Raw genomic sequence first — 12,541 nt, 5'->3', positions numbered from 1 at the left:
AAATGATTTCACTCACAAGCAGAGTATTAAAAAAAGAAATAAAATGAAGAAACCAAAACTGTAGAAGCCACGCTGAAGAGAAGAATGGACTAATGTTTACCAAAGGAAAGAGACTGTGCCGGTTGTATCATAGTGGAGGGATAAGAAGGACTGGGGGTTAGAAATGGTTAATTAGAATAAGAGTACATAGTGTTGGGCTAGGGAACGTGGAGGACTGCACGTCACAGGGAAGACTAGTGATTGTACATTTTTTTACTGCACTGGAGGATAGTGAACGCAATGGGATATCTGGAGATATATTGTTGATGGAAGTTGTAGTAAACAATATTACTCATGTAATTGTGTATTCATGAGATATAAAAGATAGATACACATAGAACGTAATAAAGATCATAGTTGCAGAAAGATGGTGATAGAGATAAATGATGACTATGATAGATGAGAGATAGCAAGAAGGTAGATTGTCAGATGATAGATGATAGACACATAGAGGAAAAGTAAGTAGTATAGATAAGTAGATATAATGCAGTAGTCCAATTTAAAAATGGAATGTGCACCCCCTTGTTTATCGCAGCACTATTCACAGTAGCGGGACCATCTCCATCAGAAGTTGAATGGATACAGAAGAAGTGGCATATATAAACAATTAATTGCCTTTCACCCATAAGACGAAAACAAATCCTCACATTTGTGACAATATAGATGAAATAACTGGTTTTATGTTCAATGAATTAAGATAGGAGGACAAGTATCAAACGATATGACCAATCTGTGCAGATAGAGAAGCCGGAAAGAACTGAAGGAGCAAAATAGTGGCAGACACATAGAGCCCAAGAATGAACTACCATTTACCAAAGAAAAAACGACTAGGGTGGACATGGGAGAATGGAGGGATAACATTGGGAAGGGAAAGGATGCATTATAATTAGCACATGTAATGTTTTTGAGGGTGCGTGGTGACGGCTTAACCAAACAGTGAAGACAGGCAGTGAATCTAGAGTACACTGCTCTGTTGATGGAAGTGACTGCAGTGGGGCATTGGGAAGAATTTCGAGACAGGTGGAGTCTAGAAAATCTCATGTTATACTTTTACTTATAGATTAATAATAAGTAAATAAAGAATAAATTAATTAAAGAATCCAATAAAACCAATGAATCTGCCCAGCTAATAAAGACATATATATCCCTATGATAATCAGACTGCTATTCAAAGAAACCTAGCTAATTGGACATCAATAGATTAATGGGTATAGAAGATGTGGTACATATACAGAAAGGAACATTACTCAGCCATCAGAAGAAAACAAATCCTAGCATTTGCTACATCATGGATGGCGCTAGAGCATATTATGCTCAGAGAAATAAGTGAGGAAGAGAAGAAATTTATCAAATGATTTAACACATGCGTGGAGACGAAGAGCCAAGATAAAACTGAAGGAGCAAAACATCAGCAGATTCACAAAACACAAGTTTGGAGTAACAGTTACCAAGGGTAAGAGAGTGGCATTGTTACATATGAAAGCAAGGAGAATGTAGGCATAATGATTAGCATTATTAATGTGGATTGGGGGAGATGGAATCTACAGTATCTTACTATGCTCATGGACAGTGACTTCAGGGACGTAACTGGGTTGTTCTTGTTTATAGTGTTGGTCTTGTAAAATTAATGATTCTCATGTAATTTTAGATTAATTATTAAAGAATTAATAAAGGAATATATGAATAAATATAAAAAAACAAATCTATAAGTATATAAACAGAATGCAGCAGCCCATGTTAAAAACGAAAATTGCACCCATGTTTCTCACTGAAGTATTGACAATAGCCAAGCTAAATGTCCATCAGTATGTGGGACGTAGAATATTATTCAGCCGTATGATGAAAACAAATCTTACCATTTACAACAACATGGATAGAACTTGTGGGTATTGTTCTCAGTGAAATAAGCCACGAAGAGAAAGTCAAGTGACAATTGATGTCACTCTACTGTGGAGAGTTAGAAAAAAAGAGAAATAGTGAAGGAACAAGACAGTGTCAGGTTGAATGATCTGAAGAGTGGACTAATGGTTACTAAGGGGAAAGTGAAAGAGGGGAATGGCTTGAAAGGGTGGAATGAGAGGGAAAATGGGGCATTACGTGTAGCACACATATGTGGAGAGGGTGTGGGCACGAGGAAGGCAGTACAACAACAAAGAGCAGTAGAGCTACTACAGTGCATTAAGGGGCTCCTGGACAGTGACACTCATGCTGTATAACGCGTGGATTTGAAAATGGGGTTTGTCTAATTACCATAATTGCGCTAAGGTAAGTGTGTGGTATTGATGCCAAAATCAAAAGAAACAAGCAGTATCTTGAATCTCTTTTCCTTTTCCTCTGAACCTGTCAAGGAGGTCAGCGCCCATCTTACCAATGTCCAACTCCGTGCAGGGTAGCATGCTCTGAAGTGAGAACCAGCTAATCTGAGCTTACATATCCTGTCTCTATGAAAGAGGCGCACTGTGACATCATGGAATCTCCAGGCAACAAGGCTGTTCCTGCAAACTCCACTAGCACATGTTGGGCAGAGCTCAGCCGTGTGGAGGTGCAACATCTTAGAAACATAACTTGTTCTGGCCTACATATATAAGTAAAATGATGTCACTCATCATTGGAATGTAAGAAAAAAGAAAAAGCTGAAGGGGAAAAAAAAGTGGTGTCACAGAACATATGAATAGATTCACAGTTACCAAAGGGAAAGAGACAGAGAAGGATGGTTGGAAATGGAGGGGAAAGTATGTGTGGAAGAAATGGAGCATTTCAGTTAGCATATATAATGTGGGAATGGATGCACTTTTTGTGCAGTCCAACAGAAAAGACAACTAGCAATACTACAGTACATTGTTATGGTGATGGAAGTGACCACGGGCGTTTTGGGTGAAACGAGGAAATGGGGGTCTAGGAAATACGTTACACATACAATTGCAGATTAACGGTAAACAAACAAATCAATAATAAAAACATATCAATAAATCCATTGGAGCAGACAAGTTAAAAAAGGCAAATACATCCACGGGTTTATCAGCAGTAAGCACAGTAGCCCAGGTAACTTTAAATCAGTAGATTAATGAGTAATGAATTTGTGGTACATATTCATAGTTGAATATTACTCAGCCATAAGATGACAATAAATCCTAACATTTGTAAAAACTCGGAAGGTGAAGGTGGGCACTATACTCATGACATAAGAGGTGGAGAAAGACAAGTGTCAAGTGACATGAGCCACCAGTGGAGATGTAGGAGAAAGAAAAACTGAAGGAGCAAAACATCATCCGATTCACAGAAATGAAAATTGGACTAAGAGATTCCAAAGGGAAGGATCTGTGATGGATAGGAGCGAATGGATGGTGGAAGTAGGGGTAAAGAAAGCGTGCGATATGACTTCCATGTATACTGCAGATGGGCATTGTGGGGATGGCTGTACAAAACACGGAAGACAAGTAGTGATTCTACAGTATCTTACTATGCTCACGGAGTGTGACTGCAAATGAGAATCCTGGAGTTCTTTGTGATAGGCCGGTCCTAGCACACATAATTTTATTCATGTACTTGTAGACTAATGAGATATAATTAAATGAACGAATGCATAAAATAAATGCAGAGTAACAGAGAAAGCAGCAGCCAGTTTAAAGGAGACGTGTGCACAGCTATGTTATTTACCACAATGATAACAATAGTGAAGCTAAGATTCCATCAGCAAACGAAGAGTGGGATATTATTCAGATATATGACTAAAACAAACCCTGCCATTTACAACAACATGGATGGAGATACAGAGGATTATGCTCAGTGAAATAAGCGGTGGAGAGAGAAAATTGGCAAATGATTTCACTCACAAGCAGAGTATTAAAAAAAGAAATAAAATGAAGAAACCAAAACTGTAGAAGCCACGCTGAAGAGAAGAATGGACTAACGTTTACCAAAGGAAAGAGACTGGGCCGGTTGTGTTATGGTGGAGGGATAAGAAGGACTGGGGGTTAGAAATGGTGAATTAGAATAAGTGTACATAGTGTTGGGCTGGGGAACGTGGAGGACTTCACGTCACAGAGAAGACTAGTGATTCTACATTTTTTTACTGCACTGGAGGATAGTGAACGCAATGGGATATCTGGAGATATATTGTTGATGGAAGTTGTAGTAAACAATATTACTCATGTAATTGTGTATTCATGAGATATAAAAGATAGATACACATAGAACGTAATAAAGATCATAGTTGCAGAAAGATGGTGATAGAGATAAATGATGACTATGATAGATGAGAGATAGCAAGAAGGTAGATTGTCAGATGATAGATGATAGACACATAGAGGAAAAGTAAGTAGTATAGATAAGTAGATATAATGCAGTAGTCCAATTTAAAAATGGAATGTGCACCCCCTTGTTTATCGCAGCACTATTCACAGTAGCGGGACCATCTCCATCAGAAGTTGAATGGATACAGAAGAAGTGGCATATATAAACAATTAATTGCCTTTCACCCATAAGACGAAAACAAATCCTCACATTTGTGACAATATAGATGAAATAACTGGTTTTATGTTCAATGAATTAAGATAGGAGGACAAGTATCAAACGATATGACCAATCTGTGCAGATAGAGAAGCCGGAAAGAACTGAAGGAGCAAAATAGTGGCAGACACATAGAGCCCAAGAATGAACTACCATTTACCAATGCAAAAACGACTAGGGTGGACATGGGAGAATGGAGGGATAACATTGGGAAGGGAAAGGATGCATTATAATTAGCACATGTAATGTTTTTGAGGGTGCGTGGTGACGGCTTAACCAAACAGTGAAGACAGGCAGTGAATCTAGAGTACACTGCTCTGTTGATGGAAGTGAGAGCAGTGGGGCATTGGGAAGAATTTCGAGACAGGTGGAGTCTAGAAAATCTCATGTTATACTTTTACTTATAGATTAATAATAAGTAAATAAAGAATAAATTAATTAAAGAATCCAATAAAACCAATGAATCTGCCCAGCTAATAAAGACATATATATCCCTATGATAATCAGACTGCTATTCAAAGAAACCTAGCTAATTGGACATCAATAGATTAATGGGTATAGAAGATGTGGTACATATACAGAAAGGAACATTACTCAGCCATCAGAAGAAAACAAATCCTAGCATTTGCTACATCATGGATGGCGCTAGAGCATATTATGCTCAGAGAAATAAGTGAGGAAGAGAAGAAATTTATCAAATGATTTAACACATGCGTGGAGACGAAGAGCCAAGATAAAACTGAAGGAGCAAAACATCAGCAGATTCACAAAACACAAGTTTGGAGTAACAGTTACCAAGGGTAAGAGGGTGGCATTGTTACATATGAAAGCAAGGAGAATGTAGGCATAATGATTAGCATTATTAATGTGGATTGGGGGAGATGGAATCTACAGTATCTTACTATGCTCATGGACAGTGACTTCAGGGACGTAACTGGGTTGTTCTTGTTTATAGTGTTGGTCTTGTAAAATTAATGATTCTCATGTAATTTTAGATTAATTATTAAAGAATTAATAAAGGAATATATGAATAAATATAAAAAAACAAATCTATAAATATATAAAGAGAATGCAGCAGCCCATGTTAAAAACGAAAATTGCACCCATATGTTTCTCACTGAAGTATTGACAATAGCCAAGCTAAATGTCCATCAGTATGTGGGACGTAGAATATTATTCAGCCGTATGATGAAAACAAATCTTACCATTTACAACAACATGGATAGAACTTGTGGGTATTGTTCTCAGTGAAATAAGCCACGAAGAGAAAGTCAAGTGACAATTGATGTCACTCTACTGTGGAGAGTTAGAAAAAAAGAGAAATAGTGAAGGAACAAGACAGTGTCAGGTTCAATGAACTGAAGAGTGGACTAATGGTTACTAAGGGGAAAGTGAAAGAGGGGAATGGCTTGAAAGGGTGGAATGAGAGGGAAAATGGGGCGTAACGTGTAGCACACATATGTGGAGAGGGTGTGGGCACGAGGAAGGCAGTACAACAACAAAGAGCAGTAGAGCTACTACAGTGCATTAAGGGGCTCGTGGACAGTGACCCTTATGCTGTATAACGCGTGGATTTGAAAATGGGGTTTGTCTAATTACCATAATTGCGCTAAGGTAACTGTGTGGTATTGATGCCAAAATCAAAAGAAACAAGCAGTATCTTGAATCTCTTTTCCTTTTCCTCTGAACCTGTCAAGGAGGTCAGCGCCCATCTTACCAATGTCCAACTCCGTGCAGGGTAGCATGCTCTGAAGTGAGAACCAGCTAATCTGAGCTTACATATCCTGTCTCTATGAAAGAGGCGCACTGTGACATCATGGAATCTCAAGGCAACAAGGCTGTTCCTGCAAACTCCACTAGCACATGTTGGGCAGAGCTCAGCCGTGTGGAGCTGCAACATCTTAGAAACATAACTTGTTCTGGCCTACATATATAAGTAAAATGATGTCACTCATCATTGGAATGTAAGAAAAAAGAAAAAGCTGAAGGGGAAAAAAAGTGGTGTCACAGAACATAAGAATAGATTCACAGTTACCAAAGGGAAAGAGACAGAGAAGGATGGTTGGAAATGGAGGGGAATGGATGTGTGGAAGAAATGGAGCATTTCAGTTAGCATATATAATGTGGGAATGGATGCACTTGGTGTGCTGTCCAACAGAGAAGACAACTAGCAATACTACAGTACATTGTTTTGGTGATGGAAGTGACCACGGGCGTTTTGGGTGAAACGAGGAAATGGGGGTCTAGGAAATACGTTACACATACAATTGCAGATTAAAGGTAAACAAACAAATCAATAATAAAAACATATCAATAAATCCATTGGAGCAGACAAGTTAAAAAAGGCATTAACATCCACGGGTTTATCAGCAGTAAGCACAGTAGCCCAGGTAACTTTAAATCAGTAGATTAATGAGTAATGAATTTGTGGTACATATTCATAGTTGAATATTACTCAGCCATAAGATGACAATAAGTCCTAACATTTGTAAAAACTCGGAAGGTGAAGGTGGGCACTATACTCATGACATAAGAGGTGGAGAAAGACAAGTGTCAAGTGACATGAGCCACCAGTGGAGATGTAGGAGAAAGAAAAACTGAAGGAGCAAAACATCATCCGATTCACAGAAATGAAAATTGGACTAAGAGATTCCAAAGGGAAGGATCTGTGATGGATAGGAGCGAATGGATGGTGGAAGTATCGGTAAAGAAAGCGTGCTATATGACTTCCATGTATACTGCAGATGGGCATTGTGGGGATGTCTGTACAAAACACGGAAGACAAGTAGTGATTCTACAGTATTTTACTATGCTCACGGAGTGTGACTGCAAATGAGAATTCTGGAGTTCTTTGTGATAGGCCGGTCCTAGCACACATAATTTTATTCATGTACTTGTAGACTAATGAGATATAATTAAATGAACGAATGCATAAAATAAATGCAGAGTAACAGAGAAAGCAGCAGCCAGTTTAAAGGAGACGTGTGCACAGCTATGTTATTTACCACAATGATAACAATAGTGAAGCTAAGTATCCATCAGCAAACGAAGAGTGGGATATTATTCAGATATATGACTAAAACAAACCCTGCCATTTACAACAACATGGATGGAGATACAGAGGAATTATGCTCAGTGAAATAAGCGGTGGAGAGAGAAAATTGGCAAATGATTTCACTCACAAGCAGAGTATTAAAAAAAGAAATAAAATGAAGAAACCAAAACTGTAGAAGCCACGCTGAAGAGAAGAATGGACTAATGTTTACCAAAGGAAAGAGACTGTGCCGGTTGTATTATAGTGGAGGGATAAGAAGGACTGGGGGTTAGAAATGGTTAATTAGAATAAGAGTACATAGTGTTGGGCTAGGGAACGTGGAGGACTGCACGTCACAGGGAAGACTAGTGATTGTACATTTTTTTACTGCACTGGAGGATAGTGAACGCAATGGGATATCTGGAGATATATTGTTGATGGAAGTTGTAGTAAACAATATTACTCATGTAATTGTGTATTCATGAGATATAAAAGATAGATACACATAGAACGTAATAAAGATCATAGTTGCAGAAAGATGGTGATAGAGATAAATGATGACTATGATAGATGAGAGATAGCAAGAAGGTAGATTGTCAGATGATAGATGATAGACACATAGAGGAAAAGTAAGTAGTATAGATAAGTAGATATAATGCAGTAGTCCAATTTAAAAATGGAATGTGCACCCCCTTGTTTATCGCAGCACTATTCACAGTAGCGGGACCATCTCCATCAGAAGTTGAATGGATACAGAAGAAGTGGCATATATAAACAATTAATTGCCTTTCACCCATAAGACGAAAACAAATCCTCACATTTGTGACAATATAGATGAAATAACTGGTTTTATGTTCAATGAATTAAGATAGGAGGACAAGTATCAAACGATATGACCAATCTGTGCAGATAGAGAAGCCGGAAAGAACTGAAGGAGCAAAATAGTGGCAGACACATAGAGCCCAAGAATGAACTACCATTTACCAAAGAAAAAACGACTAGGGTGGACATGGGAGAATGGAGGGATAACATTGGGAAGGGAAAGGATGCATTATAATTAGCACATGTAATGTTTTTGAGGGTGCGTGGTGACGGCTTAACCAAACAGTGAAGACAGGCAGTGAATCTAGAGTACACTGCTCTGTTGATGGAAGTGACTGCAGTGGGGCATTGGGAAGAATTTCGAGACAGGTGGAGTCTAGAAAATCTCATGTTATACTTTTACTTATAGATTAATAATAAGTAAATAAAGAATAAATTAATTAAAGAATCCAATAAAACCAATGAATCTGCCCAGCTAATAAAGACATATATATCCCTATGATAATCAGACTGCTATTCAAAGAAACCTAGCTAATTGGACATCAATAGATTAATGGGTATAGAAGATGTGGTACATATACAGAAAGGAACATTACTCAGCCATCAGAAGAAAACAAATCCTAGCATTTGCTACATCATGGATGGCGCTAGAGCATATTATGCTCAGAGAAATAAGTGAGGAAGAGAAGAAATTTATCAAATGATTTAACACATGCGTGGAGACGAAGAGCCAAGATAAAACTGAAGGAGCAAAACATCAGCAGATTCACAAAACACAAGTTTGGAGTAACAGTTACCAAGGGTAAGAGAGTGGCATTGTTACATATGAAAGCAAGGAGAATGTAGGCATAATGATTAGCATTATTAATGTGGATTGGGGGAGATGGAATCTACAGTATCTTACTATGCTCATGGACAGTGACTTCAGGGACGTAACTGGGTTGTTCTTGTTTATAGTGTTGGTCTTGTAAAATTAATGATTCTCATGTAATTTTAGATTAATTATTAAAGAATTAATAAAGGAATATATGAATAAATATAAAAAAACAAATCTATAAGTATATAAACAGAATGCAGCAGCCCATGTTAAAAACGAAAATTGCACCCATATGTTTCTCACTGAAGTATTGACAATAGCCAAGCTAAATGTCCATCAGTATGTGGGACGTAGAATATTATTCAGCCGTATGATGAAAACAAATCTTACCATTTACAACAACATGGATAGAACTTGTGGGTATTGTTCTCAGTGAAATAAGCCACGAAGAGAAAGTCAAGTGACAATTGATGTCACTCTACTGTGGAGAGTTAGAAAAAAAGAGAAATAGTGAAGGAACAAGACAGTGTCAGGTTCAATGAACTGAAGAGTGGACTAATGGTTACTAAGGGGAAAGTGAAAGAGGGGAATGGCTTGAAAGGGTGGAATGAGAGGTAAAATGGGGCATTACGTGTAGCACACATGTGTGGAGAGGGTGTGGTCACGAGGAAGGCAGTACAACAGCAAAGAACAGTAGAGGTACTACAGTGCATTAAGGGGCTCGTGGACAGTGACACTTATGCTGTATAACGCGTGGATTTGAAAATGGGGTTTGTCTAATTACCATAATTGCGCTAAGGTAACTGTGTGGTATTGATGCCAAAATCAAAAGAAACAAGCAGTATCTTGAATCTCTTTTCCTTTTCCTCTGAACCTGTCAAGGAGGTCAGCGCCCATCTTACCAATGTCCAACTCCGTGCAGGGTAGCATGCTCTGAAGTGAGAACCAGCTAATCTGAGCTTACATATCCTGTCTCTATGAAAGAGGCGCACTGTGACATCATGGAATCTCAAGGCAACAAGGCTGTTCCTGCAAACTCCACTAGCACATGTTGGGCAGAGCTCAGCCGTGTGGAGCTGCAACATCTTAGAAACATAACTTGTTCTGGCCTACATATATAAGTAAAATGATGTCACTCATTATTGGAATGTAAGAAAAAAGAAAAAGCTGAAGGGGAAAAAAAGTGGTGTCACAGAACATAAGAATAGATTCACAGTTACCAAAGGGAAAGAGACAGAGAAGGATGGTTGGAAATGGAGGGGAAAGGATGTGTGGAAGAAATGGAGCATTTCAGTTAGCATATATAATGTGGGAATGGATGCACTTGGTGTGCTGTCCAACAGAGAAGACAACTAGCAATACTACAGTACATTGTTTTGGTGATGGAAGTGACCACGGGCGTTTTGGGTGAAACGAGGAAATGGGGGTCTAGGAAATACGTTACACATACAATTGCAGATTAACGGTAAACAAACAAATCAATAATAAAAACATATCAATAAATCCGTTGGAGCAGACAAGTTAAAAAAGGCAAATACATCCACGGGTTTATCAGCAGTAAGCACAGTAGCCCAGGTAACTTTAAATCAGTAGATTAATGAGTAATGAATTTGTGGTACATATTCATAGTTGAATATTACTCAGCCATAAGATGACAATAAATCCTAACATTTGTAAAAACTCAGAAGGTGAAGGTGGGCACTATACTCATGACATAAGAGGTGGAGAAAGACAAGTGTCAAGTGACATGAGCCACCAGTGGAGATGTAGGAGAAAGAAAAACTGAAGGAGCAAAACATCATCCGATTCACAGAAATGAAAATTGGACTAAGAGATTTCAAAGGGAAGGATCTGTGATGGATAGGAGCGAATGGATGGTGGTAGTATCGGTAAAGAAAGCGTGCTATATGACTTCCATGTATACTGCAGATGGGCATTGTGGGGATGGCTGTACAAAACACGGAAGACAAGTAGTGATTCTACAGTATCTTACTATGCTCACGGAGTGTGACTGCAAATGAGAATCCTGGAGTTCTTTGTGATAGGCCGGTCCTAGCACACATAATTTTATTCATGTACTTGTAGACTAATGAGATATAATTAAATGAACGAATGCATATAATAAATGCAGAGTAACAGAGAAAGCAGCAGCCAGTTTAAAGGAGACGTGTGCACAGCTATGTTATTTACCACAATGATAACAATAGTGAAGCTAAGTATCCATCAGCAAACGAAGAGTGGGATATTATTCAGATATATGACTAAAACAAACCCTGCCATTTACAACAACATGGATGGAGATACAGAGGATTATGCTCAGTGAAATAAGCGGTGGAGAGAGAAAATTGGCAAATGATTTCACTCACAAGCAGAGTATTAAAAAAAGAAATAAAATGAAGAAACCAAAACTGTAGAAGCCACGCTGAAGAGAAGAATGGACTAATGTTTACCAAAGGAAAGAGACTGTGCCGGTTGTATCATAGTGGAGGGATAAGAAGGACTGGGGGTTAGAAATAGTTAATTAGAATAAGAGTACATAGTGTTGGGCTAGGGAACGTGGAGGACTGCACGTCACAGGGAAGACTAGTGATTGTACATTTTTTTACTGCACTGGAGGATAGTGAACGCAATGGGATATCTGGAGATATATTGTTGATGGAAGTTGTAGTAAACAATATTACTCATGTAATTGTGTATTCATGAGATATAAAAGATAGATACACATAGAACGTAATAAAGATCATAGTTGCAGAAAGATGGTGATAGAGATAAATGATGACTATGATAGATGAGAGATAGCAAGAAGGTAGATTGTCAGATGATAGATGATAGACACATAGAGGAAAAGTAAGTAGTATAGATAAGTAGATATAATGCAGTAGCCCAATTTAAAAATGGAATGTGCACCCCCTTGTTTATCGCAGCACTATTCACAGTAGCGGGACCATCTCCATCAGAAGTTGAATGGATACAGAAGAAGTGGCATATATAAACAATTAATTGCCTTTCACCCATAAGACGAAAACAAATCCTCACATTTGTGACAATATAGATGAAATAACTGGTTTTATGTTCAATGAATTAAGATAGGAGGACAAGTATCAAACGATATGACCAATCTGTGCAGATAGAGAAGCCGGAAAGAACTGAAGGAGCAAAATAGTGGCAGACACATAGAGCCCAAGAATGAACTACCATTTACCAAAGAAAAAACGACTAGGGTGGACATGGGAGAATGGAGGGATAACATTGGGAAGGGAAAGGATGCATTATAATTAGCACATGTAATGTTTTTGAGGGTGCGTGGTGACGGCTTAACC

This window comes from Manis pentadactyla, chromosome Y (genome assembly GCF_030020395.1).
Source record: "Manis pentadactyla isolate mManPen7 chromosome Y, mManPen7.hap1, whole genome shotgun sequence".
In the NCBI taxonomy this organism is placed as follows: Eukaryota; Metazoa; Chordata; class Mammalia; order Pholidota; family Manidae; genus Manis; species Manis pentadactyla.
The sequence above is the reverse complement of the archived record's forward strand: the minus strand, read 5'-3'. Positions refer to the sequence as shown.